Source organism: Delphinapterus leucas, chromosome 12 (assembly GCF_059928025.1).
Source record: "Delphinapterus leucas isolate spDelLeu-1000000601 "Yukka" chromosome 12, BTC_Dleu_Yukka2, whole genome shotgun sequence".
Classification (NCBI taxonomy): Eukaryota; Metazoa; Chordata; class Mammalia; order Artiodactyla; family Monodontidae; genus Delphinapterus; species Delphinapterus leucas.
Window position 1 is genome coordinate 86,104,206 of NC_143140.1, and position 18,610 is coordinate 86,122,815.

The 18,610-nt window shown below is 37.0% G+C and overlaps 1 long non-coding RNA gene across 1 annotated transcript in view; it reads left to right on the forward strand.

The window, feature by feature from the left end:
- LOC149747919 (uncharacterized) overlaps positions 1-18,610 on the forward strand; it is a 35,113-nt gene that overhangs the window by 1,513 nt on the left and 14,990 nt on the right. Inside the window, exons 2-4 of the long non-coding RNA XR_016395265.1 lie at positions 19-135; positions 8,692-8,791; positions 11,209-11,283. This is a non-coding gene — a long non-coding RNA (uncharacterized LOC149747919). The remainder of the gene's footprint in view (positions 1-18; positions 136-8,691; positions 8,792-11,208; positions 11,284-18,610) is intronic.

Here is an 18,610-nt window from a genome sequence, read left to right on the forward strand (position 1 = left end):
ATGGTCACTTTTTTCTAGACTCTGGATGGCTGGAGAGGAGGAGGATTAAAGGGCTGTAAGCAGAGGAAATCCTATCCATCAGAAGAGGATGGAGGCAGAGCCGGGGACTTCTGCTCCTGCTGCCAAGTTAATATGGTACGAGAACCAGCTGGGTCGGGTCTGGACACGCTTTTCTGTTCTGCAGCTCACAGAATTTTTTTTGTGACTTCAACTTCAGTGATCTTTGGTGCCCCTGAAGGCAAGTAGCACACCTGAATCATAAAGCTTCAGATGAGTTGAGTTCAAAGTTTTATTTTCTCCTTTTAAAGCCCTCAATAAATTAGGGCAAAGGTAGTTTGGAATCCACCCTCCTGCCTTGGCGTTCCTCTGGGATTATTAAGGTTGGCTAAGCAATATGCTCTTGAGAAACCAGGTGTAACGAGACCTGGGCGGAGGGATCTGGGGGTTGTTTGTGGAACTTTCTCCTCTTCTGTGGCATATGCCAGAGTCTTTCCGGAGTGATCCTGCGAGCTGGCCGCCATCGCTACGTGGTGCAGTCGTGGCGGACACAAGAGAGAGGAAAGGGGTCACTGAATTCTGGGCTGCAGATTCAGTACATCTCTTCACGCCCTCCACCCCCTTACCTTCTCCCCCATCGTCTTTAGAAGCCTAGTTTGCTAATATTCAAAGAGAAGTAATGCTTCAGAGCTCTGCCACCAACTTGACTCGAGTTCTGAGGGTTAAAATGATATAATACAGTCAAAATGAACATTCTGTACAAATCTAAGTTGATCCTAAAGGAAGCAATTAATTCTCACTGTTTCCCTTATCTTTATGTGGAATCATATTTTGTCCTCGCTGTCTAATGTTTTTACATTTCCAGCAAAATAGTTGATTCTAAGGCTCTTTTAAAAATTATAGTGTCGGGGTAGTCAGCAATTCCTGTTTCTTCTCTGAGCATGTGTACCTGCAAATCTCCTCCTGCTGCAGCGACTAACGTGCTTTTTGAATCCAAGCCTGCAGAGATGCCATTTGCTATAATTTTCCAGGTTGTGCTGTTTCCTCAGGGAAAACTCAGAGAGCCTGCGACATGTATGTATGTTGAGACAGGACGGGAACTTAGAGCAGCAGAAGGAATGTGGCATAAGGTGGCTCCATTCCAAGCCCCTAGGATGCCCCCTCAATCACGCCAAAATCCTGTTCTGGAAGATCTGCCCCGCTCAAATCCGGTTCCCAACAAAAACAACTGACAAAAGTAGGTGGGAGTGGGAACTGTGGAAGAATCAGCCCCCCATGGAATGAGCTTGCTGATCTTACAAATGCCTTCCTTTCGAATAGAGTGGAACTTAGAAAAACAGAGGCTCTCTTGCAGGAAGAAAACAAAAAGAGAAAATGAACTCCTTATCAAAGATAAAGGAAATCTTTTTCACTCTGCTTTGTACTGTGATCTAAACCTACTGGAAGTCAGACCCAAAAGAGCTACAACCCCCAATTGGCAAGAATATCATGCTGTCAACTCCATGGGGTTTGAAAAAAGCTGAGAAGTGATTCCATTCCTCAGGGTCCTCCAGGACATTCTCCAGTGATCTTCACGGTGATACCAGCTGCTTCTCTACCTCTGGTTATTTACTAGAGGGTGTTCTGCATGGAGAAAAAGGACCCCTTTCTACTTTATTCCAATGTAGTGGTCATTTGTATAGCCCTTTATCTCCGTGGTCCCCAAAGTATTTTACAGAGGAATCTAAATCTATTATTATGGGGAAAATACAGACTTTTGAGGAACTGAAATGAGAAAACCCTTTGGCTAGAATAACTTTTCCTTTATTTCATACAGGCTCTCAGTAACATAGAACCTATCTATGCAGTAAATAGATTCAAAGTCATAGAGAAAATGACCCAAAGATTATTTTTTTGTTTTTACTCTTTTGTTACATTCTTTGAGTCAATTTAGAAAGTTAACGATTTTCAAAGTGGGGTAGTCTTTTACTTACACATTTACAAATCAACATTGACACATGTCCTTAAATAAAATTAAAAAACAACTACTAATCATTTAAATCATGGTGCAAAAAAGAGCTTGTTATAACCAGCAGACCAAAGGACCATTTATAGAGTAAAAGGTAGATGAATTAGACCGAAGGGGAAGTATGGAGGATTAACCTAAGTTACTGATTGTTCCTTTTCTCAAAATTCTTTTTGGCAAAGATTAAATTATACCAGGGCTTCCCTGGTGGCGCAGTGGTTGAGAGTCCGCCTGCAAAAAAAAAAAAAAAAAAAAGTTAAATTATACCAAATATCAATCCGTTTTTTTTTTGTTTTTTTTTTTTTGTTTTTATGGCGGTACGCGGGCCTCTCACTGTTGTGGCCTCTCCCGTTGCGGAGCACAGGCTCCGGACGCGCAGGCTCAGCGGCCATGGCTCACGGGCCCAGCCACTCCGCGGCATGTGGGATCTTCCCGGACCGGGGCACGAACCCGAGTGCCCTGCATCGGCAGGCGGACTCTCAGCCACTGCACCACCAGGGAAGCCCATCAATCAGTTTTTTGATGATAAGACTATCAAACTTGTTTCATTAAACACTCTGCCTTCTCTTACAACTGTCTAAACAGGCTTTGCCCATTTAGCTCCCTATCAATCCAGAGTTATGATTATGCTGTAACTTGGGAGATCCCTCATATCAAATATTAATATTTGTATAGTTATTAAAGTATTTGATGACTTGTACAGGGACTCTCAAATTAAATATAACATGTCATTTATAGTCTTTCCTTAGGAAATTATTTTCTAACCTTTGTCTCTGCTGGAACAACTTGTAGGATGATTTATACTTTAAGTAGTATATATAATAATGAAACACTTTTAAAAAGTACAGCATTTGAGCAAAATCTTTTACATTATGTAATGCAGTGGTTTTTCAGCTGCATTTACCCAAGGACTCTTTGAAAAAAATATATATGTATGTATATATTAAATAGAAGCCAAATAAATAAAACAGATAAAAACAGAGTGTTGGGGGGCAGGCAGTGGAGAAACAGGTTTTAATAATTTTAACCTTTTCAAGGACCATAGAAGCACCTTTGAGGAACACTGGAGCTCTAGGGAAGTGCGAACGCCAGTGCAATATAAGTAGACTTATAAAAAAGAAAAAAATAAAGGGCACTGTTGGAGATGACATACCTCTTCCTTGCAGCTGTATGTATGTGTGTCTGTGTCTGTATATGTGTTTGTGAAATCTCACTCAATTAATATCTGGCTCCTGTATTTATCATTCTTGCTCTCAGGCTGCAACTTTAGTGACATTTTATGATAGTGCAATTGGATTCTGTGTCTATGAGTTTCAAATTCTTACTTTTTTTTTTAATCCTAGCAGTACAGAAAAGGTCAGAGGATATGTTACGGCAAAATATATATGACCTCCATGAAATTATTTAGATAAATATTTCTATTTTATAGAATAACAGTAACATCTCAAGAAATGATTGTCAAATTATGATTAGGACTTTAGAGACTATTTCACCCCAAGATTCTAATTTTTTTTTTTTTTCAGTTGAGAGGACTGAGGTCCTCGAAGTTGAGAGACCTCACCATGGTTACAGGGGTAAATTCCAGATCCAAACACGATCTTCTTGCCCTTGAGTCACATGGTTTTTTAACTACTCTATGAGCTGCATTATATAAATTAATATGGAACTTTTACAATTTGAAAATATCAGAATTAACTGTTGACTGAAATCAGTTGAATATTTCTACATTTGTTTAGACTAATCCAGTCTGGTTCACATTCAGTCACAGTCAAGAAACACAGCTTGTGTTAGATCGAAGATCGTGGAAATATCCTTAAGCAACACACGTCTCCTGCAAAAGGATTTCAGGAGGTCGTACAGGGAGACAAAGCATACTAACATACACAAAGCATTCATGCCTTCCTTGGAAAGCAGAGGTTGCATAAGCATGTTACGGAGACAGATTAGCAAATCTGAGGCTGAGGGTGGAAGGCTGAAACTTTGGTTTGGAAGAGTCTGGTCCTTTTCCACCATTGAGATCTCCTTTCACACCTAACTCCTTGAGCAGGAAGTGGGGAAAGATTGATCCAGAGGCTGACCTTCTCATAAACCCAGAGCGTGAAATTTGGGGCTAGATGAGAAAGTCTGTGATTTTTGGCCTGTCTTGTGTACGTACTATCAAAATAAGTGAGGTTCGTGTGGTTTTTAACTAGTCTAGGGGTATTTGTGCATATGCCACCTACATTTTCAAATTACATAATTGGACACTTTATTTAGAAGTCACATTTCTTTAAACATGCCATTCTCTGCTTCAGGCTAAGTTGGAATTGTTTAAGTTCCTTTTGAGCTTTCAAGAGAAATAGTAGAGACAGATTTGCTATGAACCAAATAAATACACTAGGTTCCATTCTTGTTTTTTGGCAGCTTTGTTTCTGCCAGTGAATATTAGCTCCTGTAATGTTAGCTATTGTGTGCCTAATTGTATATGCAATTATATTACATGCATTTCAGTATTTATAAGTGCAAATGCTTTAGAGTAAACAACTACCATAGGCTTCAATGGGGCAGCTGGACAAGGGGTCAGGTCTGTAGGTGAGGTTGTTCAGCCAAGTCTATCGAAGGCAATCCATAATGAGTCTCCAGCTGGGGGCTTACTTGTTGTTTAGAATAGTTTGGTAAATGGAAGATTCTTGTCTTTTCAAAAGCATCTGGGGTACTTGAGGCAATGATAATGTTTGTTATCTAGTTTATTCAGATTACATTATCCAGGTCGGCCTTGATTTTTAAATCATATGCTCTATTCAGTATTTAAAGTTTCCTCAGAGCAAAGCTAAAAGGAAAAAGTGCTTGTTGTCTATGATTCAATACTTACGCACCCTCTCTCACAGGATTAGTGTGAAAAGCAAATAAATTTGAAAACTGCAAGGGACGTTGCAAACCGTGAAGAATTATTCACATCTGTTGATATAGATACATATTTGAATTACATCTCAGCACTGAAGTAAAGATAAAAAGTTCAGATGACCACTTCGACCCACTCCTATAAAAACATATGACACTTACTGGGCTTTCCTTTAACAGCTTTACTGAAGTATAATTTACATACCGTAGAACCCACTCACTGTAAGTATACAGCTTACTGAATTTTAGTCAATGGATGCAGTTGTGCAGCCATCACTAGAACCCAGTTTTAGAACATTTCCATGACCCCAAAACGTTCCCTCCTGCCCATTAGCAGTTAATCCCTTTTCTAACTCCCAGCCCCAAGAAATCATTGGTGTGCTTACTGTCTCTGTAAATTTGCCTTTTCTGGATATTTTATATAAATGGAGTCATACAAATATAGTCTTTTCCAACTGGCTTCTTTCATTTAGCATATGTTTTTGAGATTCATCCATGTTGTAACATGTATCAGTACTTGGCTCCTTTTTATTGCTGAGTAGAATTCCATTGTATGGGTATACCACATTTTATTTATCCATTCATCAGCTGACAGACATTTGGGTTGTTTCAAAGTTTGGGGCTATTATGGAAAATACCACTATGAACATTCACATATATACCTTTGGACATATGTTTTCATTTCTCCTGAGTGGATTTATACAAGTGAATTGTTGTATTTCCTGGTAAGTTTGTACTTAACTTGTTAGGAAAATGCCAATCTGTTATCCAAAGTGGCTATATCATTTTATTTTTCCATCAGCAATGTATGGGGGTTTCAGGTTCTCCACATCCTTGTCAGCACTTTATATTGTCTTCTTTTTTATTATAGTCATCCTAGTGGGTGTGTAGTGATATCTCATTGCAGTTTGGATTTGCATTTCCCTAATTACTAATGATGTTGATCATCTTTCTGTGTGCTTATTAGACATTAGTACATCTTCCTTGTTGAAATGTCTATTCAAATCTTTTGCCCATTTTTAAAAACTAGGTTGATTGGCTTACTATTGAGTTGGATACCACTTGTTTTGTTACCATTAATTACCACTTCATCTTACACTCATTTGTGGCTCTTGTATTCTGCTGTCTTCCACTGTTACTAAACTTCTATACTGCTATTTAACTTTTCATGTTAATGCATTTTTTTTCTCCAAACTTGTTTATTTTTCAATTTTTCAATTTTTTTTTTTTTTTTTTTGCGGTACGCAGGCCTCTCACTGCCGTGGCCTCTCCCGTTGCAGAGCACAGGCTCCAGACGCGCAGGCTCAGCGGCATGTGGGATCCTCCCGGACCGGGGCACGAACCCGTGTCCCCCGCATCGGCAGGCGGACTCTCAACCGCTGTGCCACCAGAGAAGCCCTTTCAATTTTTAAATTGAGGTGTAATTGACATGTAACATCATTTTAGTTTCAGATGTACAACATAATGATTCGATATTTGTATATATTGCAAAATGGTCACCACAGTAAGTCTAGTTAACACCTGTTGCCATACATAGTTAGAAAAATCTTTTTTCTTGTGATGAGAACTTTTAAGATTTACTCTTTTAGCAACTTTCAAATATGCACTACAGTATTATTAACTATAGCCACCATACTGTACATTACATCCCCAGGACTTACTTATAAGTGAAAGTTTGTATTTTTTGACCTCCTTCATTTTACCACCTCCCACCCCCAGCCTCTGGCAACCACCAACCTGTTGTTCATATGAATGAGCTTTTTTTTTTTTTTAGATTCCACATATAAGTGAGATCATATGGTATTTGTCTTTCTCTGACTTATTTCAGTTAGCATAATGCCCTCAAGGTCCATCCATGTTGTCACAAATGTCAAGATTTCCTTTATATGGCTGAATAATATTCTTTTGTATGTATACATACACACTTTCTTTATCTATTCATCCATCAATGGACAGTTTCTCCAAACTTGATTTTTAAACTCTCAAGGAGATGAGCACTTTCACCTTCTGTACTTTTTTTTTTTTTTCCACAAACCAGGCCTAGCAAAATACTCTGAAAATAATATATCCTTAATAAGTATTTCTAACATATATGATAAAAAGCTCATCATCTTTATAGAAATAGCATCAACATATGTGGTATCATAATTTAGTAATAAGTCGAATTGAATTTTGTTTCTTTATTACTTGTTTTGCACATCAGAGGTTTCAGTTTTAAAACCATTTTTGAAAGGAAGGAGTGCTTCAGAGTATAAACTTAGACAAACAAATTTAATTATCAGAAAAATTAAAAGGGATTCTGAGGAAACATTAAAATTTTACGGTAATTAATATGTTTAAATAAAATAAACCCAAAATTTTAGGTATTTTTTTCTGCAAATGTCCCTAAGTACCTTAACAAAAGTAGCAAAAACATATTTAATCACAAATAGCCAGTGCTCTCAAGTGTACCCACAAGTAAGTAGAAAGCAACCAAATACCTCAACTATTGCCAGTACTGTGGACCCAAAATAAAAGATTTCAAATTATAAATATAAATTTACTTATGTGTAAGCCTGAATGTAAAACAAAAACAACTTCCCCTATAACTGGTAAATAACAGGGGAAAAAAGAAACTTTTGAGCCTTGCCTGGAAGGATGCCAAAGATATACACTTGAGAATATTTTAAGGTAATTAGCATTTTTGTCTCTGTGTCAGTAAAAATAGGCTTTTGCCTGCTACTAATTTTCTTTGGGTTAGTGAGACCATTGTATGAATGAAGGGCTGTTAAAGGCCATTTATATTGTGCAAACAGAGGCACAAATTAGAGAGGGCATGTTAATAAGGAAAGGGGGCTTATGAGTGCTCAATTATGAGCCCAGAACCTGTTTCTATTTTAGGGGGATAGAAAACACATCAATCTTGCTTTTAGAATATTTTCAATTAAAATGAACAGCACATGGCACACTAAGAAGCAGAAAAGGCTGCGGCCATGTGGATTTTGAATAATTCTTACGTACCATCTTAGTATCAAAACTGAATACATATAATGGGCTGAAATATAATTTGAGATCCCAGAAGACGGAAGTCCTTGAGCTGCATAAGAAATTCTAAAGGAAAAGAAGTATAAAACTGGACCATCTGTTTCACTTTTTAGCATGCAACCTTTAGAGTAGAATATTTGCAGGAGGATGCTGTTTAAAACCTGAATAGGGATGAAATATCGTGCGTACACTCGCAACATATCATTAACCTCTCTCCTAAGTATAATCAATAGCGTCTGCAAGCCTAGCTCTGCACGTTAAAAGCAAAGTACAGTGTTAGCTGCACAGAGGTTCACTTCTCCCCACACCAAGACTATAGTGAGTAGGTTACTCTCCGGCCCTACTCAGCGCCCCCTGCCTAATTGGGGTGTGCAGAGGGAGACATCCACTCTGCACAGTCAAGTGTTTGGGGAACCTAATTACAGTTTGCGTATGCAACTATATGCATAAGGGGCGTATCAGTTTTGCCCCTGTTTTAGCCACTACTTCCAATTGCCTAATAACATGTTTTTTTATATGTATTTATGAAAACATTTCAAGATGCCCCCAAAGCTACCTTTTCCCCTATATAGAATACCTATTTTGGAATTACAGTTAACAGGTCACCAGGGTTCACATAGTGGTTGTGGAGTGGAAAACACTAAATAACACAGCAAAGGGTGACAAGAATGAACGCCTTTGGTCTCAAAGTAGAGAAACCATTACCCCCCAAGGCTATTCAGTAAGTCCAATGCTGAACCTCTGCAAACCATGATTTTATTGGATTTTTGGCCTTTCTTTTTCAGGTGGCTCTAGTCCTGTCTCTTGAAACCTTTGTTAACTATTAAGGCTAAAGTGCCATTTAAAGAAAAAGAAAGGCAAAGAAATGAGCTAAACGAAGCCATGGTGAGTTGTTTGTCAATGTATCCTTTCTTGAGCTCATTGGGGAAGCAGACTTCACGGTGGCGGGATCATAGGCTTTATTTTGAATTTGTCTGTTATAACCTTAAAGCTTTCTTCAAGGGAGATACGTAGGGTTCATGCCTGATACACAATGTCTGTTGCTATGGAAAGGTTTGTACTTAATCATATTACAGTGTTCTGTTAGGAGCAGGGAAACTGGGATATCAGTTCATCTCTTTTTAAAAACCTTATGTTTTATGGGATAAAACAAAATAAAACAAAAACGTGCACAGCACGTACTTCTGACATTAGAGAACAATTTTAAAGGCTTTCTTTACATTGTGTGTATCAAGAAGTTATTCTGCATCCTAAGATCCATAGGAGCCTCTTGCTACGGAAGTTAGTAATAAATAATGTTATACGTGGCAATTGCTCGCAGTATATTATCTAATCTCCTCTGATGTTTCCATCTCTAAATTCATTTCCTTGTGGCATTTCTCATTTCTACCTGAATATCTGCTGTTGGGTCCACAAGACAGCTCTCCTTTTAGCCGGTTATCTAGTGCTTCGTTCTTGGTGAACAGTTTCAACATGGTAAGATTGTACCATGAACACTCACTGTCTGTGAGTCTCCTGTTCAAAATGGAAAGGTGAAGGCTGCTCTAGTATTAAAATCTTGGCTTTTCTAGAAAAAAAGCAACATTGCTTAAGCAATACAAAAATGTTCAGCTTTCACATTTTTCTTTGTATCAAAGATTGCAAAGTATTGTTTCATGTTTTAAAAGTAATATATTGTATGATGCTAACTCCTACACTTGTAGGAAAACATGTTGGTTCAGAGTATGGATTCTAGAGCCAGACTGCTAGGGTGGGCATCCAGGTACGCCATTTGTAGCCTGTGTGATCTTGGGCAGGCTTCTGAACCTCTCTTTGCCTGTTTCCACATCTGTGTCACTGGGTTAATAATAGTATCTATTTCATGGGGTTGAAGATAGTTCTGGTAAAGCACTTAAAATAGTGCCTGGCATGTAGTAAGTATGAAGTAAGTGTTCGTTTATTATATTGGTGAATGTCTTCATCATCCTACAATTTTTAATCTCACCTTTTTCCATGAATATGCAACCACTTCCCTTAACTCAGAAGAATTTTAAATGGTAGAATCTGGAGCAGTGTGCCAGGATGTTTGAAAAATATGTGGGGTTGGGGGACTTTCCTGTGTCCCAAAAATAATACTAAGAATATAATTGACAGCTTCCCCATACCCGTAAGGACAACTTTGCCTTTCAGTCTACAATGACTATGATTCCCTCTTTGCCCATTGTCCTGGTGAAAGCTCCTTTTTCGTTCTAGATAATAAAAATTTAAAAACAGTTTTTCTAGAGGTATATGGGTTACATATGTCCTTAAAATTTGTTCACATCACGGCTTTATTAACAATCTTTATATGTTATTAAATGTGGAAAGGGGTTTAAAATAACTTTGATAATTTAACCCAGCGTATGCAAGGCTTTACCACTATTCCAAGTAGAATAAATGTAGACATATAGAAAAAGACAAAGAGCTCATTTTGTGCATATTCAAACTGATGCCTGAGGTTTCAGCCCAGACCTGGAATTCATTGTCAGTACTTGGCATTTATCCACAACCAGCGGAACCACTGTTAGTAGGCCTGTTTTCTTTACTCAGAACATAATTTGGTACTGTCAAGTCAATCTAGCTACAAATGAATGGAATTTTTTATCTTTAAAGTTTTTTTTTTCACATTTCACTTATATACTATCTCTAGTGAGGTCCAATCCCCCTGTAAATATTATCTAATTTATTCTCATAACATGTCTAAGAGATCAGGTTCATTTGTCTTTATTATTAGCCTCTGGTTTTAAGAGATTCACATTTACTTTGTTGGGAATCACCAGGAATAAATCCTATGTAGACGCTAATGAAAAATATAATAGGAGATAAATACAGGTATGTCTGCAAACGAAGATATTTTCCCACCTTTGATATCTGTTGACTAGAAGGATAAAAAGTGGATCAACTTACGATGACTAAATAGTAATGCAAAGCAGCATTTACTCTAGATCCCCCCTTCCCATGATTACAGCATGCTAATTACTCAATACTAGAGGGTCTGCTGATGAGCTCTGTAAATGTTTTCCAATAAAATTAAATAGATCAGATTTGGAAAGCAAATGTTAATGTTGCTAAGCCTTTTAAAGTCTTCTTTTAAAACTTTCCTGAAAAATACAAGTTAAGACTATGTCACAGTGTCATCAGTCCGAGCAGGGTGAACATCATTGTTTCCACAAGGACAGACTAGGCAGAGGCAGCCATCGTGTTCAAGAAGTTCTTGTCATCTATGATCCTTTATTGTTAATTCTCTTCATGTATTTTGCCTGCTGCTTTGTTTTGCTTGTCAGAATTTGTTACTGAGACAAGACTAAGATCATCCTACTCTGACAGCCGCAGATTGAGTCAGCGTGACGCACCATGAGGTAAGTCTAATTGCTGTTAATATTGGAAGGATGAATAATCCTATTAAAAAGAAGAACAGTTATAAAAAAATAAATAAGTGGAGGCAAGTCTAGATTACATGAAAGAAGGACAGCTTGATGAGGGGAAACCCATTAACCTGAAAGGAAACAGTGCTTTGCTTCCAATTTAGCAGTTGTGAACAAGACCACATTCATACTAAATCAAAGTGAAAACAATTTTTCTGATTCATTCATAGACTTAAATGCTAGGTTTCCTTATATGTGGAAAAAGAGACCCTACTGTGATTCTGAGTTGTTAATAGAATATCAAAATGCCACATTAGGTAGGTTTATGGGAAAACCTTCACCTTGTTCCTTAGTTACTAATGAGTTAGAAGAGGTAACTCTTAGGTGGAGAGCGCAGTACTCTAAACCATTGCTTCCCAGACATGAATGTGCATTTGCATCATCTGGGATCTTGATAAAGTGCAGATTCTGATTCAGCAGCTCCGTGTCCAAGATGCTACATCGTAGAAGCTCCCAGGAGACTCCCATGGAGCGGATCAGGACCACTCTTGCAGAAGTCAGGCTCCAGAAAACTATTTTAAAAAGAAGTACAGTTTAACTTGCTTTGTCATCATTTCAGGAAATTGAAGGCATTGAGATAACAAGCCCCAAACCACTTGCTTTGTAAATGGAAATGGAGAGAAAGGGCCAATGCAAAGCATCAAGGACTCTTTTAAGGACAATCTGAATTACTGGTAAAGTTGAAGCTATAATGGAACAGTCTGGAAAGGCAGAACGTCTCCTGGTTCCTACTGGAGCTTCATTCGTTGCCTCCTTCAATCCCTCCTTTCCCATGGTCATAGTCATTAGACGGCTACAGGAAATGCAGAAGTATTCCCGCTAAAGTATAGACTTCACTGCTTGAATTCATGATGCCTTACTGAGAGCATTATGCATTTCTTCCTTTCATCCTCCTGCAAACCAAGGTGTTAAGAGAACACCGCGAGGGTCTCACATCATGCACATTTCACCCCTGCAGTCTGTGCCGAGGATATGCAGTTTACTGCTGGTTATGTTCTGGTAAGATCATCTGACACCCCCCAGCTTGAAGTCTAGTGTTGTAGGCTCTTGAATGCATTAATCTTAATCAAACCTCAAATAGCTGAATAAGAGGGAGAGCACAGAATTACTTTGAATAACTAAGAGTGCATTTGGGTCAGGAGAGCTTTAAATGGGGAAAATGAGTTTCAGAAACTTGACTGCCTGTTAAATACACTTAATTTTGGGTGATCACAAACTTTCATTTATTACTTATCTAGTAAGTATGTAGGGACAGCACAAATCTAAAAAACAGATGGTAGGAAAGCAGATTACAGCTCTCTGAACAGTGTGTACATGTATTAGTCTGCTCAGGCTGTTATAAAAATATACCATAAACAACAGACATTTAGTCTAAGATCAAGGTGCTACCAACTCAGATCCTAGTGTGCAGACAGCTACTAATCCCATCATGAGTACCCCACCCTCATGACTTCATCTAATCTCAATTATCTCCGGAAGGCCTCTTCTCCAAATACCCTCACATTAGAATAGAGCTTCAACATATAAGTTTGGTCCACAGCAGTGCATTAAAGGCCAATGAAGATAGTCACTTTGCAGTTATAATACAAGCACAAAGATGAAGACTTTTATTCTTGCTTTTCACCTTATAATTATATATATATTCTTTACAATTGTCTCAAAAACCTTAAGTTTATATCATACTGATATCAAGTCTGGAAATAAGGTTCCTGATGATAGTTTCATCACAGTATTGAAGCTTATTTGTTCTAAAATTAATTTATTCTCCTCCCCACATAGAACCTTTTAAAAATATAGTTGTGACAAATTTACTGACTACTAACTCACATAATCCTACCCTACAAGGACAAATTTGATACAACTCTATGAGGGCAAATATACTTCTAGGGTGTTAGAAAAAATATCTTACACTTTCTAGTATATGCAATTAGAAAGTGAGCGTGGTGGACAAATGGGACATGGAAAGACTCCCTTCCTAGTACAGATTCATGGACGTGATGGATAGAATGAAGCAACAAAACTCCCCAGATGTCAGAAATAAACAAGAAACAAAAGCCAAAGCAATAAGTACAAGCTGATGCTACAGGGACCTATGGGGTTTTAGTCCTGGATAAAGACTCTTAGAAATGAGGATGGGACAGGAAATAAGGCCTTAGATTTACTGGGTTGGAAGGCTGAAGCCAGTCCCCTGCAGAAAGTCCAGAGCCTCAGAAAGAGAGCTAGCAAAACATACCACTTGGCCTGTAGAAGGAGCAAGGAAGTTTGCTGTTATTGATCCCTAGAGTGAGCACAGGTCAAGGAAGGGATATCTTTTGAAAGAAACTAACACCAGCCTGGGTCACATATTGAGAGGTGTGAATTTATACTATTTGCATAGAATCCTAGCCCTAAGTCCATTATCTTGGAATGGACTCTCTAAGCCAGTAAATTAACATAAAAATAGGGCCAGAACCTTGAACACCTAGGAATCTGATAGAAGCAAGTGTAAAAGCACTCTGTGAGGTTACATTCACAACCTAGGGTTCACAAACTGTCTTAGTCTGTGCAGGTGCCGTAACAAAATACCACAGACTGGGTGGTTTAAATAACAGAATATATATATATATTTTTTTTCTCACAGTTCTGGAGGCTGGAAGTCCAAGATCAAGGTGTTGGCAGGTTTGGTTTTTCCTGAGGCCTTTCACCTTGGCTTGCAGACAGCTGCCTTCTTGCTGCATCTTCACATGGCCTTTACTCCGTGTATGACATCCTTGGTGTCTCTTCCAATTCCTATAAGGAAACTAGTCATATTGGATTAGGACCCCATCCTTATGACCTTATTTAACGTTAATTAGCTTTTTAAAGATCCTATGTCCAAATATAGTCCCACTGGGGGTTAGGGCTATAATGTATGCATTTAAGGGTGGGTACAGAATTCATTTCATAACAGAAGCCTCTCTGAAAAACAACTGAACCCACTGGAGATGAATTCACAACAACAACAAAATGTTATAAAGTACACAAGGAATACTACTCTAAAGGAGAGCCATCAGAGGCAAAAATCAAGAGAAGAAGCACCAAAACAACTATAGATGGCAGAATGAAATCAAAGACACTCTAAAATAAATAAAAGAGCAAAGAAATTTTAAAAAAAGAATTGAAAACATCATGAAACAATAGGACACCATGAAAATAAAGAATAGGCAAATTTGAAATGAAACAAATAGAATGTCTAGAAATGGAAATTATAGTCATTAAAATCTCACCAGATAAGTTAAACAGCATATTAGACACATCCAAAGAGAAAATTAACCAACTGGAAGATATATTTGAGGAAACCACTTAGAATGAAGTACAGAGAGAAAGAGATGGATGGTTCAGAGATGTGGAAGATAAAATGAGAAGGTCCAATGAAAATGTCTCATGAGACATAGGGAGAGAGTAAGAAATGGTAGACAGGTAACATTCGGAAAGAAAGACAATAAAATTTTCTATAATGGAATGCAAGGGTCTAAAAATGGAAGCACACTGATTCCCAAGGAGGAAAAACAAAAGCAAGTATATATCTAGTTGGAGAAAAATCCAACAATTCTAAAGTTTCCCATGAAGGAAATCTCAATAAATAACAAAAAATTGGTTTCATATAGAACATATTCTCTGATCATAATGCAGTAAAATTAGAAATTAGTAACAAAATAATAGCTGCTAGGAAAATGAAAATGACCATAGTATCAATAAAAAGGGTCTGGATAACACAAACTATATTAAAACATGAACTGAATCTTTTAAACGATTTCATTACCTCAATACATAGAAGAAAACAAGTTTTTAAGGTATTTGGTATATACTTGTGCCTGATTATTTACAATTCTGGTTTCATGAGCAAGTAATTTTCCTTTGCCTCATGGCTATTCCTGAGACTATTGTGTTAGCCTCTGTTTGACCCTGATATTAGAGGACTATATTTTGTTGGAACTTTACAAAGTACTTTCACATACATCCTATCAGCATCTAATCTCTCCTTCTTGGTGATACAAGTCAGAGATGTATTTGCAACATCCTTAACTAGCATGCAAATCACTTACCAATATGCAAATGAACAAATACTACTGCAGTCAGAAATTTCTTGCCAAGTGATTTTACTTCCTTTCACAGCACATAGAGACCTCATGAAGTATGCCCAGTGAGTAGAGCTTTACAGAGGAAAATTACTGACATTAAGGACTGAGGAGCTTGAAGACAGTACTCTCCCACCAATAGTAAATATTAGATACAAGTTATAATAGGTTTGTTGTTTAATTGATCTAATTCAAAATAGCCTTAAAATATTTTATAATGGAGCAGAGACAGTGTAAATAGAAAAACTTATTTTTCATTTAAAACCTGACTATGAAAATTAAATAGATCATTTTTGGAAAAAAAATTTTTGACTGACTTTTAAAACATGACCGCTTTGACTTTAGGCTCCCTTAAGACCTAAAATTCTGTTGAAGATTATGTTCATGTAATTTCTTTAATAAATCACCCATAGAGGCCTGCTTTGGGAGGTTCTTGTCTCTGAATGTGTTGCTAGTGAATTTTGATTGCTATTCCAGAGGGGCAGGGCACTGAGTCTTGAGCAACGTTGCATAGGCCCAGTAGCATTCAGAACCCCAGACACAACCAAATGGCAAAGCATTTGACGTAAAATTCTCTCGGTGCTTATTTATTTATTTTTGGTATATGTTACTAAGATGTCTGCTCTCCTTTTCAGCTATGTTGTGCTGACCGTTCACTTTGACATGAACTCTTTCTATTCACTGGCTTCCACATGAAATCCTATCAGTCCAATAGTCTAAAATATTTACTGAAGATTTGTGGTGGCATAGCGAGGAGTTACATCCCACACTGTGCTCACCTTCACCCCACAACCCCATGACCAAGTCCTACCCCATCCCTGACCCTGGGTCCCCAGCCATCAGAAGTCCCGTTTCCTCACACACTCTCCAGCACAGCCTCCACTGGAGCCTCGCTCTTTCCTCCAGGATTTTCTCAATGTAAACTCCTTTGCCACCTGCCCACCCCACCCCACCCCCGCTGCCTAGTAAGCAGGGTAATTCAGTCATCAAGCCCAAGTCCCCTAGCTTATCCAGAACCTAGTAAACTGACAGCTACAAGAATTTATCCTCAGAGAGAAATGAGGGATACAACCAACAAGAATTCCGTTACGTATAAACGTAAATGCTTTATTAAACTAGCAGTACTGACATTTTTTCCCCCAAAACACGTTTGTCTTATGAATAAATTAAAATTCAATATAAAGTCATTTTTAAAGAAATGCAATCATCTAACAACAGGTTGGTTATATTTCCACATTATTACTAATATACCATAACTAAACTTTGAGTTTATTTTGGGGTAGACAGACACTTCTGGATTAAAACCACATGGACTCGGCTTTTACAAAGGCTTTTACAAAGTCTAGATAGCCCTTGACTCAGACTTCAAATGCTTTTAATTCAGTTCTCATCCAAATTAATCTCAACAGGTGCTCAGTAAATATTGGTTTAATGAATGGAAGGGACTGTAAATACTACAACTTCCAGATTCCTTGGGTCAAAACTCTGCCTGTCTTCTGATATGTCTTCTCTTTTTTCCCTTACTGAGTCAAAAACAAAAACAAAATACATTAGTCTCCCTTGCCCAAACCAAAAATGAAACAAAAAAAGGAAAAATAAATATTAATAAATTAGAATAAAATAATTAAATGTTATAACAAATATTCTTAAGATAGTAAATAAAATAATTTTTAAATAACCCTTACTTCATCCATATTTAAAAGTAAACTAAAAATGCTTACCTACCAACATGTTTTAATTATATCAGATTTTAATTTAGTCACTTCATTACAATGCCTGCAATTTTATAGGCTCTTTAGTACAAGGGATAATTCATTTCTTAACATTAGTCAGTTGATTAAAAAAATAAACCATTGGGCATCAGAAACAATCTGGAACCTGAAACAATGGTTTGCAAACATAGGTAAATAGTTACTTCCACATAAAATCCTAGAATCGTGAGTTCATAGAATTTTAGAGGTTAAACTGTAGAATAATATGATTCTCAGAGATTTAGAAATATTAAAGAATTTCATTTACATAAATCTGCCTTTAGCATTTAGGTTACTTCATCTAGCATCGATGTTCTAATTTTCCAGCAATAACACTTTGAGGAGCATTAGTTAAATGAAGCAGGTTAAAACACTGCTACTGATAAACCATAAGCCCAGTGATCTGAGCTTTAGACAATGATCTTTCTGTAAAATTGTGTATGGAATCTAACAGTGATTAACTTTTAGATCAATCCTATTTCCCTCAAAATATATAAAATTTCAGAAGATATGTAAGATAATTTGGGAAAGAGAGTATGGATAATAAGAAGGAGTTTGAAATATGTTCCCCAAAGAGGGAATTGCAATAGAAATGATAAAGAAAAAATTTGGCAGAGTAATTAAGGAGAAAGTTCTGAGCCGGGCTTGAAATCCTCATGAATGTTCTATGCTTTATATTCTTAATTTATTTTATTCTAAAGATTTTATGAAAATGAAGATGGTCATCATTATTCTTTGGCTCTTCATTGTTCTTTCCTAATGTTTTCCTTCTTTCTGAAACATAAATCTACTTTGAGGTAATGATTATGTATTAAAGTTACATCAAACAACTATCTGTAGATTAAATCAAATAGAAGAATGCATTTTCTTTGGAAAATTGCTTAAATCAAGGCTCCCTAGTGAGAGATATAAATAGAAATGATTTTAAATCAAATTCACTCTGGATAAGGCATCTACTGGTAAAATTAGGAATATCCTTTTAAAGCAGAATGTTTATTATACATTCTTGGAAAAACATTTTTAATCCATATGACAATGTGTTAATTTCCTTAATATCTAAATATTCTTACATATTAATAAAAAGTAAACAAGTTAACTTTAAAACAATAGATAAACAGTTTGTTTGCAGGGAAAAAACGGATTGATAAACGTATACAAAGTTCAAGTTCAGTTATAGTTGAAGAAATGAAAATTTCTAAAATTGAAAAGTGAATTTCCTTTTTTCATATCGCCAGGGATGAAAATATTCGTTGTGAGTGTGGGAAACTGCAGTCTCAGATCCATCAGTAGGAGTGTAAATTGATACAAACTTTTTAGAGAGCAATTTGGCAGGATGTGTTAAATTTTAACACATGAGTTTTACTTTTAAATTTAAATAACACATCCTTTGATCTTACAATTCCATTTAGAAAT